Here is a 26,954-nt window from a genome sequence, read left to right as displayed (position 1 = left end):
TGGTCTGGCAGTAAGCAATCAGCTTGCTGCAAACATTAGTTTCCTGTGTGTGGCTACAGATCAGAGCATCTCTCCGAGGCTGAGAACGGAGAAGCTGTAGCCACAATAAGGCAAAAAACGACACTGATTGAGCGCATGGGTAATGAATAACCCATAGGGCAGTGGGAACGATAGTTGTCCAAACCTTAAAACTATATAAACCGTGGCTTCATTGACAAGAAAGGTGTTTTTGTTAGAAATAAATTTCACGCCGTGTGTGAGCAGGCCATTTGATTCCTCATTCAAGTGCACATTCTCCAGCTACAGACAGACTGGATGAGAGAGAATAGATCAGCACTGTACTCCCCAATATACACAAGCCCAAAGAAAGCGATAACTCTGGGGATCAAATTCTACTTTCAAACATTCTTTTCGCTTTAGATACTGAGCCTAGCTCTTCCGAGTAAAGAACAGAGGTAAAAAGCTGAGATGAGAAGTCAGTACCAGTGGACGCACACAAGAGTCCAGGCCTAGTTCTCAAGACATTCAGTTCTGAATAAAAGTCAACGTCTGATCAGAGGATCTGATTAAAAGCCAATGTTTTAAAGATGAAGAGCTAATAAACCAATGTAAACACAAGTACAAACACATGCAAAGGTGCCCCTGAGATCCACTTTCAGCGAGCAATGAGGAGACGTCACTTCTGAACAGTGATTAAAGTCCGGCTACAGCTTTAAATGGATGTGGTTGATTCTGCATCACAAGATTTATTTAAAAAGGGAAATTTAGAAATTTGTACTGTAATTTATCCCCAAGTACTCGGGAATTGAAGCATATTACTTACAGTCTTAGAACTGAATGCAACTTGTTCACAGTCAAGAAGGAATTCTGGGCCTTCAAACCAGGTCAATAAGGCAAAGGGGGCAAAATTCGGTTGCTTTGTGCCTCCCGTTAGTGCCGCGATATTCCCTGGGAGCGCCCCAAAAGGGAGGGGAACGCTTCCAGTAGCACCCTACCTTCTTCTTGCGGCACAACCATTGAATTTTGGGCGCGTGGGTGCTAACTTTTTCGGGGTGCTAGCACCTCAAAGGAGGCACGACCGAATTTTGCCTGAAAGTCTTTTCCTGATGACCATTTGGACTGAAAGAATGAACAGATGGACCAAACTGCTCACATCTTGTATCGCATGTCATATGAGGAGAGATTGGGTCGACTAGGCCTGTATTCACTAGAGTTTAGAAGAATGAGAGGGGATCTCATTGAAACGTATAAAATTCTGACAGGGCTAGACAGACTGGATGCAGGGAGGATGTTTCCCCTGGCTGGGGGTCTAGAACGAGGGGTCACAGTCTCAGGATGTGGGGTAGGACATTTAGGACTGAGATGAGGAGAAATTTCTTCACTGAGGGTGGTGAACCTGTGGAATTCTCTACCACAGAAGGCTGTGGAGGCCAAGTCACTGAATATATTTAAGAAGGAGATAGATAGATTTCTAGACAGAAAAGGCATTAGGGCTATGGGGAGAGAGCAGGAATATGGTATTGAGATAGAGGATCAGCCATGATCATATTGAATGGTGAAGCAGGCTCGAAGGGCCAAATGGCCTACTCCTGCTCCTATTTTTCTGTTTCTAGCACACAGTGTGACATTTTTTTGTGTGTGTAGGGGGGTGGGGGTTAGTGGAAAAGGACAATTTTCCATTTTTACAAGCTCTGGGTTCACAAGGCACTTGTATTGGCACTTATCCAAGTGGATTGGATCAATGGAAATGTGGGAAACTTGCATTTCCTAAATGGTAACTGTGCTGAAGACTTCCAACTTGTGACATTTGTGTGGTAAATATTGCAAGGCCATCAACTTTATTTAATTTTTTTTTAAATTATCATCTTCCCTGTGTCACTCCAAGTCATCCCGTGGCTTTTCCAGAGACACTGTTCATTTTAAACCACCAGCATCACAATATGGTAGCAGATTTGTGTCAAACTTAATATCTGAAAAGTTCTTGCCAAAGCACTGCCGTTGGAAATTGCCCTGACGGCTCAGTAGTTTATAACTATTGATTTTGGATTCACTAGTGAAACACTAATAAGCCAAGAAAATCCTGAAATAAAGAAGTTTTATTTTGACAGAATTAGTCAATGAATGCCACAGGTCTTCAGAATGGTATTTTATTGCTGTAAAGTACAGCTATCAGAGGTATTGTGTAGCGAAATGTTACTTACAACATGTAGATGGCTTTTTAGGCTAAATCACTTTATGAAATATTAGGGCACTGGATGGCTAAAGCATTTATTGTATTTACTGACCTTTCCACAAGTGATCACTCTAATTGACTGCTGCTGTCAACCCAGCTTTATTTAAGTAAGTGACTGGCTGCACCAGGCTAGCCCCAACGGCAATAGTGTGAACATCATTACTCACTGGACACTGTACCTCCCTCGTTCAACTGGAGATTAACATTCCAAAAGCAGACTGCAAGTACACTCTAACCAAACTGAGCTCGACAGTGTCTGGTCACCGTTGCAACCCTAGCCAATTAAAGCGTCCTGCCAAATCAAACGGCAGTAGGAAGGTGCGGCAGACGGCTGTGCCACACAGTGACTGAATATGGGTTTATGCATAACTGCTCTCACACATTCTCAGTTATGGAGTCAGGGGAGGCTGGTGACAACAGGACTGTCAATCTCGGAGAATGAGATCTATGGTCAAAGAGTGAGACAGATCATAGAATGACAGAATTTACAGCACACAAAAACAAGCCACTTGGCCCAACTAGTCTATGCCGGCGTTTATGCTCCACACAAGCCTCCTACCCGCCTGTCAGCATATCCTTCTATTCCTTTCTCCCTCATGTACTTATCTAGCTTCCCCTTAAATGCAGCTATGCTATTCGCCTCAACCACTCCATGTGGTAGCGAGTTCTACATTCTAACCACTCTCTGGCTAAAGAGGTTTCTCCTGAATTCCTTATTGGATTTATTAGTGACTATCTTACATTTATGGCCGCTAGTTTGCGACTCCCCCAGAAGTGGAAACAACTTCTCTACATCTACCCTATCAAACACCTTCATAATTTTAAAGATTTCACTTTTGGAGATTGATTAAAATATACATCCAGGTAAGAAAGTCTCACTCCATATAAATAAGACTTGCTAGTTCTTCACAGAGGGTAAAACAAGTCTGTGGCCCTGTCACCCCACCCACCCACCCACATTAAATTTGTGCCCCTACCAACAGCTACTCAAGCAGCAGACACCTGGGAGCAGGTCAACTGGCTGCACTCTACTGTTGCATCGCATCGATAGGCCTAAAGACAGAGGGAGAAACTAAATCAAAACCATTTTTAAACTATAGAGGTTCTGGGGAGGGGGTGGAATCCACACACTTTGGACACAAAGGGGATCAGTAGATGTGCTGCACATTGCTTCAGTGTCTCTGGGGATGGCAGTGGAGGGAGGGGTGGGTATAAAGAATAAAAAATTAGACAGGGTTCTAGCTCCTGCTCACTATTACCGGATTCTAATTTACTGTAATGCCCCAACATTTGAACAAACTGTTGACGCTCACTTCTCCACTGAGAACTAGCCACTTGGTCCTGGTATAGGAGGGCTGCTGGCTCCTATAGAACTGTATCCCAATGCAAGGGAGTGGCGGGGGGGGGGGGGAACATACTGTCAAATATAAACAATATTTTTAGTGATGTTTGAGAATAGGATCTGAATATCTGTGAATAGTAGAGGTTACGCTGTCGCCTCCGCTCACCTCCTTTATCCAGTCCTCGGCTCCTTCCTCTCCTTAACAGACAATGATGTTCTCTCGCAGGTCAGCGCATCCGACCATGATAACATTAGTGAGTCAATGGCCTGGGCGAGACAGACAAGAGATGTGCCGATTACAAAATGTTTCTGATACATATACACAATTAATATGGGAGAACAGGAAAACGATTTAAAAAGTAACATTTCAAATCAACTGGTTTGCAATTAATATTCGTAGCCATGCAGCATCCAGTGAATCAAAGCTATGCCTTCCTTTCACAATATACATACACTCACTTGTTATCAATCTCAGAAACATGCACCAACTGAATAGGATTCTGGGATGGGGCCAGTCTAAAAGACTAACAGCCTTTCATTGCCATGACAACAAATGTTAAATATATATTAAGTACCTTCTGTTTCAAGAGTGCCAGTCGTGGAACCTAATCGCCCAAATAACTAACAAATTACCGGTGTGTCAGACATATCGTGATAAATTTATCTGGCTTCAGGTACACACCCAATGCTGGAAAATTCACGATTTGTCGATGAATCCGAGGTAGATCAACTAATTTGCGACTGACTTAGCACCTGTCATTAAAACGCCCACTACCTATAAAATGGCCCGTTGAACAACTCAGAAACCAATGTTAGCAGCTTTGATGAAGAGCTCCATCGATAACACCCTTTTCCAGATTTAACACTGGCTCAGGTGCAGGTTATAAATTAACTGAATACAAGTGTGTTCGGGTGAGTGCATCAGAAATTGCTTTTTTTTTAAATAAAAAGGAGTTTTGCATAAATGCTCTCATTTATCAAGAACTATATCAGAATTTTTAAAAAAAATCCAACTTTGTATCCACTCCTTTGTAAATTTGATGGTCAAAGGATTCTTTTTTCTTTAAAAATTACAATGGGCATCAGCCAGCTCCAGAATGCTGTTGTGCGATGGGGGACAGCTGAGCAGATTCTAATCTTATTATCGTGCATGAATGCCTAAAAGAACAAAGGAGGAGCCAAGAGTTTCAGATTTATCACCGCTCCTTTGGGTGTCCATCCCCATCTGTCGCTGCACAGCTTGGTGTGAGCAAGACGTGTTCACACACTCGCGCTCAGAGCTCCAGGGCCCCACCACAGAGCTTGCTCGGCACATAGAGCAAATGTCAATGTGAGATGTGGGGGAGGGGAGAAGGGGACTTCTCTGACAGCACAAGGACACACAGAACAGAAGATGTCAATCCACCCAATACAGCCCTCTTCACATCCTATAGCTTTTCATCATTGAGATAAACCGGGGCCTACGTTTTAAATTAAGTAGTTTACTTGTCAGTCATTTAAAAAAAAAATGTTTTTGTCTTGACATTTTCCAACCCATTAATCCCCCAGCTTCCACACCCAGTCCAGCTTCTAAAACACTGAAGAAATTATAGGCTGTTCTGCTGATAAGCTTGTCATTTTTGTTAACACTTAGCCAGCACGAAAAAGTAAGGCCCTGGTTTTACCGAGAGCAGCAGCTGTAAAGTTGTGGGGGAGTCAAAAACTAGGGGCCCATAAATAAGATAGTCACTAATAAATCCAATAAGGAATTCAGGAGAAACGTCTTTGCCCAAAGAGTGGTTAGAATGTGGAACTCGCTACCACAAGGGGTAGTTGAGGCGAATGGCATAGATGCATTTAAAGGGAAGCTAGATAAGCACATGAGGGGGAAAGGAATAGAAGGATATGCCGATAGGGTAAGAGGAAATAGGGTGGGAGGAGGCTCATGTGGAGCATAAACACCGGCATGGACAGGCTGGGTGGAATGGCCAGTTTCTGTGCTGTAAATTCTATGTGAAGTTGTCACTCTAGAAGCTTACACAAAGTGGAGCTACCCTGGCAACGCCAGCAGAGAAATCTCATTACTTGTTCGTCCATGCAAAAGCAAGAAAGACTTGGATTTCTCCAGCGCCTTTCATGACCTCAGGATGTCCCAAAGTGCTTTACAGCCAATAAAGTACTATTGAAGTGCAGTCACTGTTGTAATGTAGGAAACGCGGCAGCCAATTACCGCACTGCAAGCTCCCACAAACAGCAATGTGATAATGACCAGATAATCTGTTTTTTAGTGATGTTGGTTGAGAGATAAATACTGGCCAGGACACCGGGGATAACTCCCCTACTCCTCTTCGAAATAGTGCCTTGGGATCTTTTACGTCCACCTGAGAGAGCAGGTGGGGCCTCGGTTTAACGTCTCATCTGAAAGACAGCACCTCCAACAGTGCAGCAGTTCCTCAGTTCTGCCGAGATTTTTGTGCTCAAGTCTCAGGAGTGGGACTTGAACCCACAACCTTCTGGCTCAGAGGCAAGAGGGCTACCAACTGATCCACCCCATGCAGAGATACACGTGTGTGTGTGTGTACACAATGTACAAAAAAAAAACAGGTAAAAATACAAAATAAACAAACACTGCTGGGGTTTGACAACAGGCACAACAAGGTGGATCTCAACCAATTGAGAACAGCTAAATCCAGTTTCAGAGATGAGATCTGGTACAATTTCAAATCCGATCTTCCAAAAACTCACCGCAACGCTAGTTTCACAAGAAGCACAGTTAATGCAATAGAGTGGAGCATCTGAAGTACACACACTACGCATAGACTTCATGAGGTTGCAGACGCAGTTGGAAGAGTAGTTTTATTAAAACGAAACAAGGGTTTTCTTTTTCTGGAATCTCAGGAAATGTACCAACAGCTGGAAAATGCTGAATAACACATTTCTCTCGCACTCCATAGACAATACCCCTGGTCAGTGCCAGACACACACATGGTGTACTGCACCTGTAAAATTAATTTCAGTGGCACCAAACGAGCAGTGTAGAAAATATCCTGGCGTGTATTGCGAAGTGTGCAAACAGTTGCTTAGAAAATACTGCAGAGTACAGCATTTACAGAGCATTGTATATAGCATTCTAAAGAAAGGCACAGGACTGTAGACTGGACGTTCTCAAACCTTTTTGGGTGAGGCTGCATGAAGAAGTTCTCAGCCTCTCATACCCACAAATTATGGATGTGAAATTATTTTTATACTAAACAGAGGGGGCATTTTATGGTTATGCACGGACTGCATTGACTTGATGTTGAAGTAAAGCTTTTAACCCTTCTACTAGCTTGGCTCAGTAGTAACACTCGGAGTTAGAAGGTTGAGTGTTCTAGGCCCATGTCAGAACTTAAGAACATCATCTAAGGGGATGCTGCATTGTCAAAGGTGTCGTCTTTCAAATGCTGATAGTTGATAGCTCACTGTTTCTCTACATTACAACCGATACCTCACTGTTTCTCTACATTACAACCGTGACTTCACTTCAATAGTATTTCATTGGCTGTAAAGCGCTTTGGGACATCCCAAGGTTGTGAAAGATATTGAGGAGATATTGACCCGGAATTTACGGTCAATGCTGAAGCAAAGGAGTTCGCCGGTGGCCCCGAAGTGTGCTTTGCACAAAGATCTTGCAATCGCTGTGTCAGGAAATTCGGGTTTTCTGACATGTAATTGAAATCAACGTAGTATAGTGGGAATCCCATAGTGGGAGCTAATGTGATGTCAACGAGCTGTCTAAGCAGCCAATCAAAACACAGAATTCTCAGACAGCGAACAAGGAAGTGGGTAAGCTCTTAAAATACTAACATTTAAAAAATGTTAGAGAAACCTAAACAAAGACTGGAGCTCTCACATGGGGAAAAGGCAAACCTGGAATAAAAATGAAGAAACTTGTGAGAATTAAAAAAAAAAAAATTTTTTTTTTTTAATGTTAATGTTTGCAAAAATGGATAAATTTGACACTGCACAAAATTAAAATGAGTTTTTCAGAGCCATAACCTTTGTTTAGCAGTCAATACTCCAGTTAAAACTCCAGTTACACCTAATCCCTTTGGGCTTAACTTTTAGTGGGAATTTAACAGCGTAATTACTGCGGAAGAGCCAAAGTTTGTGTCAGTTTCCATGATTTGAAAGATTTTGCTGATTGCCAGCTCTGTGGGGGGGGGGGGGGGGCCTGTGGAGGAGCAGTGAATGACAGACCGCAACTTCAGGATTTCCGCATTAGGCTACGCGTGCGCTAAATCCTCAAGTTGCGGTCAGTTTCAAAGGCTGGATGACGGTGAATGCTGCCAGTTCACAGTCATCAGGACCGCAAATTCTGGGCTATTGAGCCAGACAGTGAAAGAAAGCTGGATATCAGCGCTTAAAATTACAAAACCACTAGAGATTTTGCATTGATGACTGTAGTTCTCTCACAATGTTGGCCTCAATGACTTGCCCAACCCAGTTTCCCCAATAACCTCATCAGCACTACTAAAGATAAAGAAAAGGAGGTTAATAGATGGTCATCTCGAAACTGTTTGAAATGGTAGTGTTTGCCTATATAACAGCAGTGACGTACACTTCAAAAGTAATTACCGGTGAAGCAGATGCCCTGAGGATTTGAAAGGTGTTATATAAATGAAGATTTTCCTTTACTACATGTAACTTTGGGCAGCCTACCTTCAAAAGTACATGGACATGGTTATAGGAGAGCAACGTGAATGTTCCCAGGACTAATGCTCCAAATTATGAAGAATGACTCACAGAACTATATTTGTTTTCACTGGACAATGAACAATTGAAAGGGGGCATGATCTCAGATTTTTTAAATGCTGTGAGGATAATGTAGGAGTAAGGGGGGTTATTTAATTGGAACTGTGAACAAATAACTAAAGAGCATGACTACCACATTAGCAAGCTTCAGTAAGACTGGAGATTAGAAGACATTTCTTTCATGGTCCTCCCCAACCCTTTCAGAGTAGGAGATGTATGCTGGGGTCAGTCAGTTCATTTAAAAAAGCAGATGGGTAAATAGCTGATTAGGAACTGGATTGAAATGATAAGGATAAGTAAAAGCAGAGATAATTAAACAAACACTCTCTGGAAAACAATGGCCTCGAGAGATGGAGATAGATGGCTGTGAGATATTAGGCATACAAACACAATACATTTGTATGAAATTCTTTGTCCACTATTTTAATGGGGATGTGAAACCGTTTATTTTTAAGAAAAGCTATGTCAAATTTTATTGTCCTCTCCCTACACCTGGTGAAACTTTCACGTTTCCAGTTTAATCGTTAACTAGATCATTTATTTGTATGATGAGGAAGATGAGTACTGGCAATAATGAACTCCAGGCTGTGTGCACGTTGAGGTTATAAACCACACAGCCCATTGTTCCAAGATTCACTTCTGCCTCATACCAAAATAACCCCCAGCACGGAACACACCCGCACCTTCTCATTTACTTTTTCCCCGATTCAATTCTCTTGAAAGCAACACGAGAACATTATCTGTTTGAGGATTTTAATTGCGCTCTCATTTTGTGGTTGGAAAAAAAGTCTGCCAAATTATAATAGCCACAAATATTTTCAGAGCTATTTGAGCTGTTTATAATTGGTGCAACACAACATAATTAAAAGCCAGGAATAAAACTATGGTGATTAAAAACAACAGAAGTCAAATGCATTACAGTGCTTAGCTCCAGACAACCGACGTGCAGGAGCCATGCTATACCGACTGATGATCAGATAACATACAGTACCAGCCAGTATTTGGGGCTGTGCAATACTAATATCCCATACTCTATAATACGAATATATAGGACATGCTTTGCCACTCATCAGTCCAAGCCTGGATGTTGTCCAGGTCTTGCTGCATGAGGGCAAGGACTGCTTCATTATCTGTGGAAGGGACTAGGGACTAGAGTTACGTGGATAGACTGGAGAAGCTGGGCTGTTCTCCTTAGAGCAGAGAAGGTTAAGAGGAGACTTGATAGCTGTTCAAAATCATGAACAGTTTTGATCAGGAAAACTGTTTCCAGTGACAGAAGGGTCAGTAACCAGAGGACATCGATTTTAAGGGGATTGGCCAAAGAACCAGAGGCGACATGAGGAAACATTTTTTTTTACAGTGAGTTGTTGTGATCTGGAATGCCCTGCCTGAAAGGGTGGTGGAAACAGATTCAATAGTAACATTCAAAAAGGGAATTGGATAAATACTTGAAGGGGAAAAAATTTACAGGGCTATGGGGAAAGAGCAGGGGAGTGGGATTAATTGGATAGCTCTACCAAAGAGCAGGCACGATGGGCCGAATGGCCTCCTTCTATATAAACTGCGACTGGAACTGAACAATCATCAGTGAACATCCCCACTTCTGGCCTTATGATGGAGGGAAGATCATTGATGAAACAGATGAAGATGATTGGGCCTAGGACACTGCCGCTTTCTACTGAGACGCACGTGTAAATTCATGAGGGGAAATTTTAACTGGGAGCTGGATGCAGGCCGGGGGAGCGAGAGCGGCGGTGGTGCAGTGCGAGTGGCAAATGCATCCGATGTTGGTAGCGAGAGGCGCGGGTGATTTTTGGTCCCAGGGCTCATCTGCATGCCTCCACTTAGGTGCCCGCTTGAAATGGGTGGAAAGCGGCAACTGGTCGGCAGGCGGGAGCAGAGAATCGGGTGGCAGGAGGCCACCAACCAGCACCAAAGGAAGGCTTGCCAGCAAGAAGGTAAGCCGTGGGGAAGGGGGTTCGGGAGGGTCTCACAAGAGAGAACAGGCAGAGTCCAGTGCAGGGGAGGCCTACACTTTCCTAAACATTCCTGCTCCTCCTGGACCCATAACGAAAGCAGAAAAAAAAAACAATGGCCTCTTCTCGCTATCTTCACCTGGTGGGAAGCAGCAGCTTATCCGCTCAGGCCGGAGTTAAAATTCCAGTTGGGGTCCTCGGACCCTTATTTTGCATACTGAAAGAAGGAATTGAATTGCCTGCCTGTCACCTGCTCAGAAGAGCGGGTTAAACACAGATCAATGCAAAACGGGCAGAAAACCAACGGGTACGTGACCCAGGGCAACTTAACTGCCAGGCAAGCAAGGTTAAAATCGTGCCATAGTCTCTCTTTCCAGAGGTTTCCCAGTTTCCATGCTCTTGTCTGCCAATCATCCTCACAACAGGGAGTCCAATCACTTGTTCCAGGCCTGTTCGAGATTGTCTGACTCGGACTCAAATTTCACTGCTGCAAACTACTGCAATGAAAGCACTTCCAGCTGTGAGCTCGGCACATGGAAATAAGCACCAGCTCATGTGAGGGACTGGAGGGTCCTGGAAGAGCATCGATTGGAAGCATCCCATCATAAGCTGCCAGCTTATGAGCGCTGAAGCTAGCCTGGGAGCTGACTCCAGAGCAGGAACGAATTGGAGCTAACTCGGTGTAAAGTGAATAGTCCCAGCAGAGGAACAGAAAGCTAAGTGAATGCACTAAAAGAAAAAGCCCGAAGAGCCCTATATGCAATAAAAAGAAAATTCTACAACATCCAAATCCCAATCAAAATCTGGCTCAAAATATTTGACAGCATAATCCTGCCCATTGCACTGTACGGTAGTGAAGTATGGGGCCCGCTAAATCACCAAAGCTACACTAAATGGGAAAAACACACAATAGAAGCCCTACATGCAGAATTCTGCCGAAGCATCCTTCGCACCCAAAGAAAAACGCCAACAAATGCATGCAGAGCCGAACTAGGCAGATACCCACTGATAATAAACATCCAAAAATGAGCACTAAACTTCCTAAATCACCTCAAATCTAGCTCCCCAGACACCCTTCATTTCAAAGCCTTTCAGACCCAAGAGCTAAACCCAGAAAAGAGTCCCGAGTCAGCTGCTACTGAAACTAAGTACTCAGCCGGACCCTGACCAGCCCCAGACCAACACAGCCGTCCAAACACCAATCCGAGTGAACCAAATCATTAAACAATGCAAAGAAACCTACCTGGAACATTGGAACAAAATAACCGAAAGCCAAAGCAGATTAGAATGTTACCGGGCCCTAAAAAGAGATTATAAACTGGCAGACTACCTCACGACCATCAGAGACACAAAACAGAGACAGACCCTCACCAGGTACAGACTAAGCGACCACCAACTGGAAATTGAAAAAGGCAGATACAAGAAATCCTGGCAGCCTAGAGAGAATAGAATATGCGATCAATGTCTGGCCGGCGAGGTTGAAACAGAAATGCATTTCCTCCTAAAATGCGAAAAATTCAACACATCAAGAAACATATTATTCAACAAGCTAAGCCAAACAACCCCAGATTTCAAGGAATTGGATGACCTGTCAAAATTGAGATTAGTCCTGGGAGAAGGAGACAGACCATACCTTGGGGCCAAATATGTAACAACATGTCACAACCTGAGGACTGTTTAAAAGTAAGACTGTTTAAAATTAATATTGTTTAAAAGTAATATTGTATGTACCCAACAAATGTCAAATCGATTGACACCTACAGAATGTTGGAAAACTGTACCTTTTTGCTATGTAAGCTTTGGCAATATGGTTCTCTGTAAACTTTCATGCCAATAAAGCATTTGAATTGGAATTGGAATTGGAAGCTGAGTGCGCAGTAGCAGGCCAGATCCTGGATTAGAGGCAGTCCAAGAGAGAATGCAGTCTCAATAGAAAGCGGCAGTAAAGTTGGGAGAAAGAAAGACTTGCATTTATATAGTGCCTTTCAAAACCTCAGGACATCCCAAAGTGCTTTACAGCCAATGAAGTACTTCTGAAGTGTTGTCACTGTTGTAATGTAGGAAACACACACAGCAAGGTCCCACAAACAGCAATGTGATGATGACCAGATAATCTCTTTTTAGTGATGTTGATTAGGGATAAATATTGGCTAGGACACCAGGTATAACGCCCCTGCTCCTCTTCGAAATAATGTCATGGGATTTTTACATCCACCTGAGAGGGCAACCAGGGCCTCTGTTTAACGTCTCATTTGAAAGACGGCACCTTCGGCAGTGCAGCACTCCCTTGGTACTGCACTGGAGCGGCAGCCTAGATTTATTTTTGTGCTCTTCTCTCTGGAGTGGAACTTGAACCGACAACCTTCTGACTCGGAGGCGAGAGTGCTATCCATACAGCTGCAGAGTAAAGCTGAGGTGCTAGCAGTGTGCTAGAGTGCAGTCCAGAAAACCAGCAGGTAACAGCAGCAAGGGGCAAGGTGGGTGCTGGAGGCTGGAACAGATAGGATTGTTGAGACTGGATAGGCTCAATGAACTAGAATATGGTGCTGCCACAACTGTGACCTAGATACAAATGCAGTCCTAGAGTAGTGGATAAAACCTGCAGGGTTCTGATGTGAAGTGAATTCAGGCAGTCTCAACCCAGTCCCCAGTAGGCATGGCCAACTGCACAAAATTGTCCATGATTCCGCACAGTTTAGCATTCTTACTAAAATTCAGGTATAAGAGGAAATCTAGCAGCCGGAATAGAAAGTTGGTTGATGGACAGGAAAGAAAGTTAGAGTAAAAAGGTGTTGCTCAGATCTGCACGAATATATCATCGTAGAATTGATATCAGCTAGGAGGAAAAGTAAGAAATGGGAATATACACTCAATGGAAAGTCACTGAAGGGTATGGATGAACAGGGAGCTTAAGGGGATCAAGTACATAATTCCCTGAAAGTGCGAGTACAGGTAGCTAAAAAGGCCAATCACATTTTATAAAGAGAGGCATAGAGTACAAGAGTAAAGAAACAATGGCACATTTGTACAAGATATTAGTTAGCCCATGGAGTACTGTATGCAGTTTTGGGAGCCCCATTAAAAAAGCACAACAAAACCACAGAGCGTGTACAGCATAAGTTCACCAGAATTATGCCAGAGATGGGAAAGCTATAGTTATGAGGAGAGACATGAGATAATTGACGATATCCACTGGAGCCCAGAAATCAAAGAGGCGATGTAATAGATATTTTTAAAATAATGGCGGGTTTTGATAGAGTAAATATGGAAAGATTATTTCCTCTGATGATTGGAGACTCAGTGACAAGGGGTCACTAATTTAATACCATCACTAAGAAAATGAGAATACAGATTAGGATAAATTTCTTTACACAGAGGTTTGTTGTCATGCATGAAATGCTTTGCCATAGGGAGCAGTTCAGGCAGAGATCATTGCATCTTTTAAGGGAAAATTGGACAAATGTTTGAAGCAGAGAAGCTACAGGGCTACGAGGAGAACATGGAGCAATGGGATTCATTTTGCATTGTTCTAACAAATACCTGGCACAGACATGATGTGCCGAATGGCCTCCTTCTGTGCTGTAAACCTGGTTCTAGCATCATACCTGAAAATAAAAACCTGTACTGATGTATCCCAGAGTAATAGAATTTATGTCAGCTAATGGAACGTTAACATAACCATTCTTTTTTTCAAATCCTGTCTATTAATTTTCTTCCATCTTATCCTGGAGCTGTTGATTCTAGCTAGGGCACAGTTCTATAGGCAGCAGCAGCCCTTGACTACCTTTTTTTTTATTTGTCCTGGGATGTGGGCATCGATGGCAAGGCCAGCATTTATTGCCCATCCCTAAATTGCCCTTGAGAAGGTGGTGGTGAGCCACCTTCTTGAACCACTGCAGTCTGTGTGGTGAAGGTACTCCCGCAGTGATGTTTGGAAGGGAGTTCCAGGATTTTGGCCCAGTGACAATGAAGGAATGGCGATATATTTCCAAGTCAGGATGGTGTGTGACTTGGAGGGGAACTTGGAGGTGGTGTTCCTACTGCCCTTGTCCTTCTAGGTGGTAGAGGTCGCAAGCCTTGGCAAGTTGTTGCAGTGCATCTTATAGATGGTACACACTGCAGCCATGGTACGCCAGTGGTGGAGGGAGTGAATGTATAAGGTGGTGGATGGGGTGCCAATCAAACGGGCTGCTTTGTCCTGGATGGTGTCGAGCTTCTTGAGTGTTGTTGGAGCTGCACTCATCCAGGCAAGTGGAGAGTATTCCATCACACTCCTGACTTGTGCCTTGTAGATAGTGGAAAGGCTTTGGGGAGTCAGGAGGTGAGACACTCGCGAATATCTCTCCTAAATGGCCAATCTTCATGTCTGAGCCGAGATGACGAACATTGGCAGCCAATTCAACTACGGAAGTTTCATAGCCGTGTCCAATCCCGCTACACCCAACACCCACACATCCCAGGTAGTCATTGTGCAGCAGTCATAGGAAGGAACTCTGGCTCTATTTTCTCCCTCAAACTCAAAAAGGTACCAAGACCAACTGTAGAGCCCCTACCTCTAACCAGGCGGAGATGAGTTAACTCAGCACAGACCAAGGATCAAACCTGGGGTTATTCTGGTCTGTATAGAGAGACATTCTTAAATGAAATTTTCTCCAGCACCTGATGTGATCAACAATTGCAAATAACCAAATAATGCATTAATCTGGGTGTTAATGAAACATTTCAAGATGGGAAATTAATTGACCCATGGGCTAATCCAACATGTTTACTGTCAGGGTCACACGATGGTACAGACAGTTCAGTCAGCACTAATGCTGAAGCTGTAGGATAGGTGGGGGTCTGTGTGTGTGATGATGTTGTGGGTAGGGCATGTGATGTGGCGTGGGTAGAATGCATGCTCTGTGGTTAGGAAAGCATGTGCATATCGATCAAGTATGCATGTGTTGGGTGGGTATGGCATGTGATGTGGTGTGGGTAAATATGTCGTGTTGGTAGGGCTGTATATATGTATAGATGGATAGGGTACGTGTGCTGTGGCGTGGCAAAGGCGTGTCAGTGTATGCCATGGTGTAATTCAGATGTTTAAAAAAATTCAGTGCTGATTTTTTAATAAGTACCTAAAGTTGTAAAGTTTTATCATGAAATGAAACATAATTACAAATCATTTCAAATTTTTGATAGATCCTATGTCTAATCTTAGCTTTGCAAAATTAGCTGTATGGAAAAAGGAAGAGCAGAGCTTGGCATGCTTTCCAGAATATCCTATACTTAAACTTGTAATTACCAGTCCTGTGTGTATTCATAGAATCCAGTTTACAACACAGAAGGAAGCAATTCAGTCGATCACGCCTGTGCTGGTGATAGCTCTTCAACTGGAGCGATCTACTCGAATCCCATTTTCCTTCCCTTTCCCTGTATCCTTTTACATTCCTCCTTTCCAAATACTTATCCAATTCCCTTTTAAATTATATTATTAGTCTCTGTCTCAGTATCCTCACAGGAAAGGATTCAATATTCTAATAACCTTTCATTTCAAAAACATTCTTCTAACTTCCCCTATATTCTTCTAGTGATAATCCTGAATCTATGCCCTCTTGTTACCCATTCACCAACCAGTCAAAACAGTCTTTCACTATTTTCCCTCCAAAAATCTTTCATAATTTTGAAAACCTCAGATTTCCTTTAAGCTTCTCTGTTCCAGTGGAGAAAGCCACAATGTTGAAGTCTTTTTCATTCTAGTGCACCTTCAATGTATTGTTTCCGTGATAATGGGGTGTCTAGAACTGCATGCAATACAGTAACTGTGGCCTAACTAATCCCTTGTACAAATTCAATTTATTATTCAATGTACCGATTTCCTTTCTTTATGGTCTTTTCTCAATGTACTCCCTCTTCTATGTATCTAGACCCATGGTTCTCTCTATTCCTCCACTCTTAAGAGTCTTCCCATTTACTGTTCTTCCCCCAAAATGTACTTCTTCACCTCACTGCATTGAAATGCATCTATCCCCAGTCTGCCCATTTTGGTTCCTCTTTTGCTCCTTTCTTGAACAGCCACATAGGCCGGAATTTTGTTCGGGGAGGCAGCTTGGGTCCAAGGCGGGCAGGAAAACCGGAAGGCCGATTTTACCGGCAGGGCCTCATTTGAATGAGAGGCCTTGGATTCCCGCCCGCAGCCAGCCAGCTCAAGAGGCTGGATAGCTGTGGGTGGGTAGGCCTCAGTTGCGAGGGGTCGATCAGGGGGCGGGATCACGGGGTCAGGGATCAGCGGGAGGTGGGTATTGCAACCTTTCCCTCACCCTCAAGAACAAGATAGCACCTTTATCGCCAAGTGCTCCCATCCCTTCTTTAACTATGTGCTTATAAAAGTCCTTGGTACTTGTCTTTATGTTAACCACCAGTTTCATAATCCCTCCTAACCCTTTCTACATCTTTTACAATTCTCAATATTTATTATCCCCCTATACTTATCATATGCCTCTTTTTAAATCTAATTTTTGCTCTAACCTTTATTTATATATATAATAATCTTGAAAACTTCAATTAGTTCATGCTGAAGTCCCTTTTTCCAAAGAAAACAAAACCAATGTTGTCCCAGTTTAAATTCCTGATACCCAGAATCATCTTTGTTGCCTCATTATCTTCCAAAGGACAGCAACTGTAAACTTAGAAAATTTACAAATGGTGCATCTTGCATGCTTAAATTGCTAGTCATGTGAAATATTGCATTACTACATTCAATCTGCAACTGTTTCTCCCTGGCAAGTCAGCACTTCATTTATAATCAGCACCTCCTGTGATCAGAGGGTGTGGTGACTGTAAGACCAGCTGACTACTGCACCAGTGTATAACTAAACTTCTTCCACCTTCAGGGGGCTGGGACAAGGCAGAGAACTGGAACTTCAAACACATTACTGAACTTAAGTGCCCTTGAGCATGGGAAATGCACCATACAGGAACCCAATAATTGTATGATTGACATTTTTTTGGTTACTGACTTCATTGAAATAATCCACACAAATTTGATGTGAACAAGTACACTAGATTAAGCGCCGTGGGATGTTTTACTATGTTAAAGGCGCTATAAAACTGCAAGTTGTTTTAGATTGGAGTCCCCTGAACTGCTCACACTACTCCAGATGGCATCTGGCCAGCATGCTATACAGTGACAATACAATCTCTTAATTTGTGCTCTATGCCTCTGCCAATGGAACCCATAGGAACAGGAGTAGACCATTCAGCCCCTCAAGCCCATACCGCCATTCGATTAGATCATGATTGATCTGTACCTCAAATCTTCTCAAATGGTCCTGCCTTTGAACCATATCCCTTGATGCCCTTACCTGACAAAAATTTATCAATCTTAGTCTTGACAATTTCAATTGACCCAGCATCCACAGCCTTTTGGGAGAGAGAGTTTCCTGATTTCACTCCTAAATGGCCTAGCTTTAAGATTTAAGATTTTGGCCTGAATACTTTATTTATCTTTTAAAAAAAAACCCACAGTGCCGGATTTCTCCACTACATCTGCCTTGGTCAGCTTGCTATACCATTTACCCGATTCCTTTCACTCATGCTAATTATTTCACAATTCTATCCACATTGAATTGCTTGTGTCATATATTAACTAAAAGATTTAAATCCTTCTGAATGTGTTTGCATTGTTCATTATTTCCCTTGCCTCCTATTTTGTTATCATCTGAAATCTTAAGAGATTTTGCTTACTATAGCCTCATCTTAATTATGCATTTTCATAAACAATAAAAATGGTACCACTGTGTGCACTTCCTGTCGGTCATGCTTCAGGCATCATGTGTGTGCATATGTACATTTCTGTGTCACATTTTCACCTCATTTGTTCAAATTTCATATTCCTAAAACTGAGTGTAGAGGAAAATGTACTAATCAAAAATGAGAAACTGATCCAAATCAAATCAAATTGCTGGCAAAAAAATGAATCTTTTTGACTACAATTTTTTTCCTCAGTAAATTATATTTATATTTAAGGTTGTACCATTAGAAAGACATTTAGAAATTACATATTTCACAAAATTATACATTTCACCAAAAAATTACATATTTTACAAGTAAATGTGCCTATAAAATGGTCAGTAATGTCTCAAAAAAACTGCAACAGCTTGAAGGTCTTGTTGCCTTTGTTTCCAAAATGTGTGTCAATTATTCAATCAGATTAGGTCAGTGAATCATTGACCCATGATCAACCGCCTATCATAACCAATTGTTTCTACCATGCTCTATTCTAAGAGACTTCAATCAATTTATCTTTTTAGAACTAAATTGTGCTACATCTGTTTTAGCAGTTGTTCTATTTCTAAGGTTGCAGCATGTTGGTCATTTAATACTATTTGGTGACTAACTAAAGCTTTGTTAACATTCTAAGAAAAATGATATTCTGTGGCTCAGAAAGGCTGCGCACGGTGCTGAAGCATTTTGGTCTATGTTCGTTCAAGGTTTCACATATGTTTCCCCTTAGCCCTCTCTCTGCTTAAAGAGTCATTTACATGGCCTATATACCAACAGAAAATGAAGACAGTAAACACAGCTCTAAAAAATTACGCAACTAATCATCACAGCGCTAAATGATACACTGTCATTTTTTTCCTAAGCATGAGCCTCAATGTTACGCATTTGAAATGACTTTGAAGAGCAACAGCCAGATCAAACAGGGAGGGGTTGCCCATTCAAGTGTAAACTCCCACTCTACCTACCAGGTCTGACACATGTCAGCAGATTTGCACAAGGCTGCTGTAAGAAGCTCAAATGTAAATCTACAGCAGAGAGCATGTCCTCGCCTGGCGCTTCAATGCTTCTCTAGACGTGATGAAAAGCAAGACAACAGAAGAAATAAATGCAGCCAGTGCATGTTCGATTTATCTCTACCTGCTAACCTGAATCAGAGCACAATCTCAGTGGAAACACGATTACTTCTCCTTTGTGTTGGCTGTGTTTAATCCATTGATAAGCATGACGTTTTTGCAACACACTACATGGTAATAAATTGAAAGGTAAGGTCCCTTCAGAATATGCAGGTAGTATAGTAAGCAAAACAAAAAAGGGTTCCATACAGCCGGGCACAAAGCGGCAATGGTAACTGCCTTTGAGCAGTCTCCAGCAAGTCCTTTCAGATGCACAATGTCCTCAGGAGGATAAAACATTGCGCTGTGGGGTTCTTCTCACCACTGAAGTATAAATAATTTTTGCATGCTTGCTTTGGAAGTGACCGTTGTCCTACACCAAGACTGTTTGTGGTCCTGGATAATATTTCCTCCCTCAACCAATACCACCCAAAAAAGGTTAGCTAGTCAATCATCCCATTGCGGTTTGTGGGACCTTGCTGTGCACAGAATTGTTGCCACATTCACCTACATAGGTGACTGCCCTTCAAAGTAATTCATTGTACGTGAAATGCTTTGGGACATTTCTGAAAGATGTGATAAACTGTTCTATAAATGCAAGTTCTTTCTTCTGATGGAAACATCAGAGACCTTTGCAGCAGTGTTATACAAATGGTCATATTGGATATGCTTGTGTTTAGGCTCTACATATATTACTTTAACTTAAACACAATCTAGAAGCTGTGAATACTATTCATTATCTCATGTGATCTAAAAGTATAAATGTATTTCAAAATTACTAAAGATGATGCTGAATTACCAGTTACATTGAGGTTATGACCAGATTGAATGTATAGAAGTGGATGCAGAAATAGTCCTCACTAGAATTAAGTCTCAAAGCAGATCAGGCTGCTGGCTGGCCCTGATGGTATTCACCCTAAAGTCTGGAAGAAAGGGAGACTATTATGTGAACCACTGCCTCATATATGTAACAGCTTACTGACGTCTGGGATTATTTCCACAGACTGGGGAGACGTCCTTTTGGTGCCTCTATTTAAAAAGGGCAGTAAGCTTGAAACAGGCCCATTAGCTTAACTTCGGTTCTAGACAAGATGCTAGAAGGTATTATTAGAGAGGCATTGTATGATCATCTAGGTGACGCAGAGGTTATTAGGGAATGCCTGCATGGGTTCTGGAAAAGGTGGCTCTGCATCACCAAATTGATTGAATTTTTTGAAGAGGTATCAAAGTTGGTGGATGATGGAAGTCCAGAACATATTTTATATCTTGATTTTCAACAACTCTTTGCATAAAAGATTTCTAAGTAAGGTGCATAAAATTATGAGAAGCCTAGATAGAGTGAGTAAGAAGGACCTATTTCCCCTAGCAGAGAGGTCAATAACCAGGGGGCATAGATTTAAAGTAATTGGTAGAAGGATTACCTTCTGCTTTGTGCTGTGAGGAGGATACCGAGAAACTCCAGTATGATTTGGACAGGTTGGGTGATTGGGTAGAAGCATGGCAGATGCAATATAACGTGGATAAATGCGAGGTTATCCACTTTGGTGTCAAAAACAGGAAGACAGATTATTATCTGAATGGCAATAGGTTGGAAGAAGGGGAAGTGCAACGAGACCTGGGCGTCCTTGTGCACCAGTCGCTGAAGGTAAGCATGCAGGTGCAGCAGGCGGTTAAGAAGGCAAATGGTATGTTGGCCTTCGTAGCGAGAGGGTTTGAGTACAGGAACAAGGATGTCTTGCTGCAGTTATACAGGGCCTTGGTGAGACCACATCTGGAGTATTGTGTGCAGTTTTGGTCGCCTTATCTGAGGAAGGATGTTCTTGCCATGGAAGGAGTTCAGCGAAGATTCACCAGGCTGATACCTGGGATGGCAGGACTGACGTATGAGGAGAGATTGGGTCGATTGGGCTTATACTCGCTGGAGTTTAGAAGAATGAGAGGGGATATCATTGAAACTTATAAAATTCTAACAGGACTAGACAGACTAGATGCAGGAAGGATGTTCCCGATGGCCGGGTAGTCCAGAACCAGGGGTCACAGTCTAAGGATAAGGGGTAAGCCATTTAGGACAGAGATGAGGAGGAATTTCTTCACCCAGAGAGTGGTGAACCTGTGGAATTCTCTACCACAGAAGGCAGTAGAGGCCAATTCATTAAATATATTCAAGAAGGAGTTGGATATATTTCTTAAGGCTAAAGGGATCAAGGGATATGGGGAGAAGGCAGGAACAGGGTACTGAATTTGGACGATCAGCCATGATCTCATTGAATGGTGGAGCAGGCTTGAGGGGCCAAATGGCCTACTCCTGCTCCTATCTTCTATGTTTCTATGATTAGAGGGGAGTTGAGGAGAATTTTTTTCACCCAGAGGGTGGTGGGAGTTTGGAGCTCACTGCCTGAGGCAGAAACCCTCATCACTTTTAAAAAGTACTCGGATATGCACTTGAAGTGCCGTAACCTACAAGGCTATGGACCAAGAGCTGGAAAGTGGGATTAGGCTGGATAGCTCTTTGTCGGCCGGCATGGACACAATGGGTCGAATGGCCTCCTTCTGTGCTGTAAATTTCTACGATTCTATGATAAGTTTGCATCATGTGAAAATTGGTGGGCTGGCTTTAGAGTGGGGGTTAGTAAATTATATGAAATAAATAGTTTACAGGTGGATTTAGGTCCAGAGGAGGCCCATTTGATCAATATCTAGTTTAAGGGCTCTTATTTATTCTGATAGGCTTAGGAAACTAGATGGGTTAACTGAGACTAGTGGTATTGGTCACCGCAGTCTCCTGGAGCTTAATTGATTACCTTCAGGGTCAGAGAGGAATTTCCCAGAGTATGTTCCTAAATTTGCCTTTGGATGTTCTCCTTTTCTTTTGCCTCTCCCAGGATATTGGGGGTGAGGGGTTGGTGAGTGGGGGTCGGGTTGATGGTGCATATAGGTTGTACGATTTCAGTATGGGACGGGCTTGATGGATCAGTTGCTCTTGTCCTGTCCCCCTTTCTCATATGCTTATGTTTCAAGCTGCCCTCGTGGCTCGGTTGGTAAATGGTCTGCCCAGTGTGGAAAGTCCCAGATTCAGTCCCATTTTGTGCTGTTAGTTAACCTCAGCAGGGGTAGCAATTAGGGTTGCTGAAACAGAACTCGGGTAATTTTGTGCTCATTATGATGAGAATGTCATTGCTGGGCAACATTCAAGCCCAAATTAAACTGATGAGACAAAAGTCTCCTAAGTGAGTGCCGTAAATTAAATGATTTGATGTGGTTATCACATCCCAGTTCTTGTTTGGCATGAGCATACAAAAAAAACGGTCTATAATTCTACACTAATTACAATCCTGGAACAAAAATCAATAAATTTCCATTTGTAGTCCTGCTCTTATGGAAAAGATTTGAGACTTGCATGTGATGGATCAAAGACTAGTTAACATTTTGTACCCATGTGGTACTAATGGAAACATCCTTTTCTGTATAGAGCGGTTAGCTACGGTTTAATTTATGTAAGCGCTTTTCAGAAGTAAACTATTGACACTAAATTGGTATGTTCATTCAGAAAGGAGTGATGCAAGAAATGGAAATGTCCCATGAGTGTAGTAGTACTTGGTCTTCTGAAACTAGGGGCAAGATATATTTCTGAACCTAAGTAGATAGAGTTTTACTCGTCATCAAACCCATGCTATAACTGACCTAGGAGCCCTTGATGCTGACACGGAGCACATTGATTACAAAATGTTCCATTCCAAAGCACCGACGACTCTTACCTTTTTCTTCCAATTTTCTTGCCTCCTCTCCTAATCATCTCCTCAATTGGCACCCACATATGCACAAGTAAAGGTCATTGGAAAGCAAACCGGATGCAGAACATTGGATGATTTTCCCAACCCTTCCCTCCAGTGCATGAACCCTACCCCACAGAGTCAACTGGAGAACTCTCGCTCCTCCAAAACTTTTGACTTCAAAAAAATTAAAGTTAACATGAGTTTGTATGTACATTACATGACTAAATAACGGACTGCAGTTAAATTAAAGTACTGCATAATCAGTTAAAATTACATTGTAAAACTGCTGCCATACTCACTCCTGAACATCCCAGTAGAATCAGATTGTCTCCTCGCATTAATGTTCCTTTTCTATTGCTGTGCAAGTCCTATTGTAATCACTACCCTCAAATGTTATTCAGCTGTTACATTGATGGAAGACAGTTTTTCAAAATAAATACCTTGATTAATTTGTATCGGTGTTTACCGGCAGTAATGAATTGCAAACATTGATACATCAGGGATTTAATAATGCTACTTGCCTCTATAAGCACTCAGCATTATCTTATGTCAATCAGTACAGCCCCAGTTACATGTACACCTTTGTTATTGGCTCAGTTTGAAACACAAGCCAGCAACCCTTATAGCACAAGCAGAATAATGTAGCAGTGGCAATGTCTTACCAACCTTCCTTCACTTGTGTGACAAGGGCCTGCATCATTCACTCCTTTCAGCAGCATTCCAGGGCTATGCAACATCAAATGAGTAGCACTATCCAGCCGGATCACAATACACACCAATATGGTAAAGTCACTGCTAATCAACTATGAATCATCTAAAATTACTCCACCCCCTTTTTCATTTTTCCCACGGATTTCTACCCTCTATTCGCCTGAAGACCATGACACATGATGAAGTACAGATTCATGGACAGCAGTGACCTTCCTGTAACTGCCTAAGTGGCCATTCTGTTTGTGTGTGTGTGGACAACTCTTCAATCATAACGCCATGACAGCTGAGCCAAATCTGTTTTCATTCAAAAACAGAATGTTTATATATTTTAAAACCACATTTTGCTAATTCTTCAGGTATTTGCAGAATATGACTATTTTACTGTGAACCTTTCATTAGGCTCCAGTGAGTCTGATGAAAAATATGCACGTGAAAAATTGTAATCTGTCTTTACTGATTGCAGATGCTGACTGATCTATGTGTGCATTTCCAGCATTATTTCAGATTTCCCTTTTTATTTTACTTCTCTCATTCAAATATCCACATACTTACACTTCCAGCAAGGGTCACTGGAAAGAGACCAGGAGCGTAAACCCCAGTTATCTTTCTCTCCCACTTCCACTGCACTCTTCATTGAAACCTTAGCTGCGGCCAACTAACCCAGCACAGAATCAAATCTGGGACTTTCCCAGTGTGAGCCACACCAAGTAAGTGCAGTTAGCCAGTGGGCAAAGGGGGAACATTCTCATTGATTTTTTAAATTCATCTTTTAAAGATTGAATCCCTAACCTGCAGATTCCTCAGGAATCAACAAAATATGGATTTAAAAATATATAAAATAATAATGTTAAAACTGCTTGGGAACGTGAGATATGGTCTTGGTGGAGCCTTATCCAGGAGGATTAGTTCAAATTTCACTTTTCCTTACAAAAAGTGATCTAAATCCTTTGTACTTCTGCCACATCCGCTGTCAAGTCTGTGCAAAGTTTAATGGCTTAGTTGCTTCATTTTGAATTTGAGAACTCCACCTGAAATCAAGCAGATTTAATCAGGTAAACAGAGCAATGGAAACGACTTCCCCTCAACAATTGAACCGTTCAGATAACATCATAGCTGTCATCTGAATCCTAAGATCTGGGAACTGCCTGTGTATCCCATTCTGGAATGGACTTTTCTGAATGGTAGACGCTGTTTCAATTCTCTGTGGGGAATTGCCTGGAGTTTGGGTTAGGCAGTCCGCTATTGATCCGTGATGACTTTCACGCCAGAGGATTAATGACTGGGGCACAATGGCTGCCAGTGGATCAAAAATTAACCTGCTGTTAATTACCAGGGAACTCCGCGTCCAACATGTCTATATTGGAGATCTTTGATCTGCCGCTTCCTTATCTCTGAGAAGTTTCTTAACAGTCACCGGTTTTTTTTCCTCCAAAATCACCCTTTGATCTCCCCAGACTGTCTGCAATCAAATTAACCCCTTAAAAGTGACTTTGTAATCTCCAGACCCCGCAAGAATCGATTCATCACATTAAACGACCTTGGAAACACAGTTTTATAGGGGGGGGGGGCTTTCTTCCAGACGGAAGAGCAAACTCCACATCCAACACGACCACACCAGAAGCACTTTATGCAAGTGCCCCAGAGACGGGATGGGGCCTTTGATCTCCCCGGTACTGTCCCGGTACATTACTGAATCACTCTCCGGCTTCAGGAAAACTCTCTCTCTCTCTCTCTCCCCCTTTCCCTCGCCCAAACAAGGTGCGCAGCCCGTTTAAACCGGGCTCTTAATTCAGAGAACGAGCAGATGTCAGAAGCCCTCCTCCACCTCTCAGATCGCATTCATTCTCTGCTTCGATTAGTTCAGGGTGAATCGTGGCAAAAAAAAAAGCAACAGATTGCAGCAGATTTTTCAATGAACGTGTCCCAGTGCAGGTCTCCAGATAAAAGCCCTCCTCCCCGCTAACTCCCCCTGCTCCCCAGACACTTCCTCCATTGTCGGTCTGGGAAATGCTAGGATCTCGGTGCTGGGATTGCACCGCTTTTATTGCCCTGTCCCCTCTGGTGTTCTCGGTACAGGAACCCAGCAGCCCTCCCCTGAAACTTTCCAGACAGGCTCAAGTCGAGTGAAGAGCTCCGAGTCGCTCCATTCATCCATTAGAATGGAAAGCAGTCCTCGGCTGCAATTCTCCCGTCTGCTCCTGTGCACTCGCCACACATCTTACCCCTTCGCTGCAGTTTCCCCCCTGATACAGTCGGTTCCCAGTCGTTGGGTCTCCCTAAATGTGCTGTGACAGCAGTCCCTGCTGTGGCTCCCCGGGAAGCGTTGACTATCAACACTTTCCACCGCCTTTCTGCTTTTTAACTTTCGTCCCCAGCCTTCAGTCGCCTGCCAGTGTGTTACTTACTGGTGGATTTCATGTAGTGTGGAACAATCTCAGCGCTGCGACCCCGAGTAAAACGCTGCAAGGCAGACCTCACACTGCACTCACCCTCTTGATAGCCCAAACTTCCCAGTCTTTGGGTTCCTGACACATTCCCCATCTCGCCGCTCTCACTTTTCCCACACTCCGATCTCACTATCGCTGCAATAAATCTCCCTGCCTTTGTATCCCGTTCCAATCCTCCGCACAGCTCAGCTCAAAGCTCACCTACTTCCTTTGCTCCTGGGTGCCGAGGGCTTTGCTTGGTTACTCCAGGTCGATGTCCTCCCTTCCTGCAGCTCGCTACTTTAGAAATCCAAGTGCTTGAATGAGCAGTTCTCAGTGGGCAGACCTCCCTCCCTCTCCCCCCACCTCCTTTCTTTACTCTCGCCAAACACATGCCCGGCTGAAGAGGAATCTACTGATGTCATCGCTCCGCCTCCCCTCCCCTCCCCCTCCTGGGACGGGGGGTGTTCCCAGCCAGACTGACTTTGGGAAGTGGGGACCGTTGTGTCTCCGTGTGGTATAACATGGGGGAGAATTCAACACGCTTCACACTCGAGGAAATACAGCCACAGAAACAGTCACAAACATATTAGCGCTCTTTCTATTGACTTAGATATGTCTGCAACATTTTAAATGCATAGATCTCTTCATAGAATTCATTTAGCAGAAATACAAAACATTGCAGTAAAATGGTCTATTCGTCCAACATTTTAATGTCTGGTCTCAGAGCATTGACTGCATCTGCAGAACAGGCCTGCATGCAATTCTGTCTGGACATAAAATCATAGTTCTACATTATGCTGTTTCAATTTCTGCTTAAAAATGCTAGCTTTTATCCAGCTGA

General features: G+C 42.9%; 1 protein-coding gene across 8 annotated transcripts in view; it reads right to left on the bottom strand.

Moving 5' to 3' along the window:
- Nucleotides 1-26,551, bottom strand: part of lhfpl2a (LHFPL tetraspan subfamily member 2a) — a 211,441-nt gene extending 184,890 nt beyond the window's left edge. For 3 of the 8 annotated variants that reach the window (XM_085982339.1, XM_085982350.1, XM_085982345.1), the window contains exons 1-2: nucleotides 26,333-26,527; nucleotides 3,742-3,842 (exon numbers count right to left, since the gene is read on the bottom strand). The gene's annotated coding sequence lies outside the window, so the exon portion shown is untranslated. Of the gene's footprint in view, nucleotides 1-3,741; nucleotides 3,843-24,612; nucleotides 24,713-26,173; nucleotides 26,308-26,332 lie in introns of those variants that run through there. The other 5 variants (XM_085982357.1, XM_085982363.1, XR_015077645.1 and 2 more) reach the window with 5 other exon arrangements.
- Nucleotides 26,552-26,954: the final 403 nt, after the last annotated feature.

This window comes from Somniosus microcephalus, chromosome 1 (genome assembly GCF_052327205.1).
Source record: "Somniosus microcephalus isolate GS21.2 chromosome 1, FLI_Smic_1.0, whole genome shotgun sequence".
Taxonomy (NCBI): Eukaryota; Metazoa; Chordata; class Chondrichthyes; order Squaliformes; family Somniosidae; genus Somniosus; species Somniosus microcephalus.
This window is presented reverse-complemented; position numbering and strand designations above follow the sequence as displayed.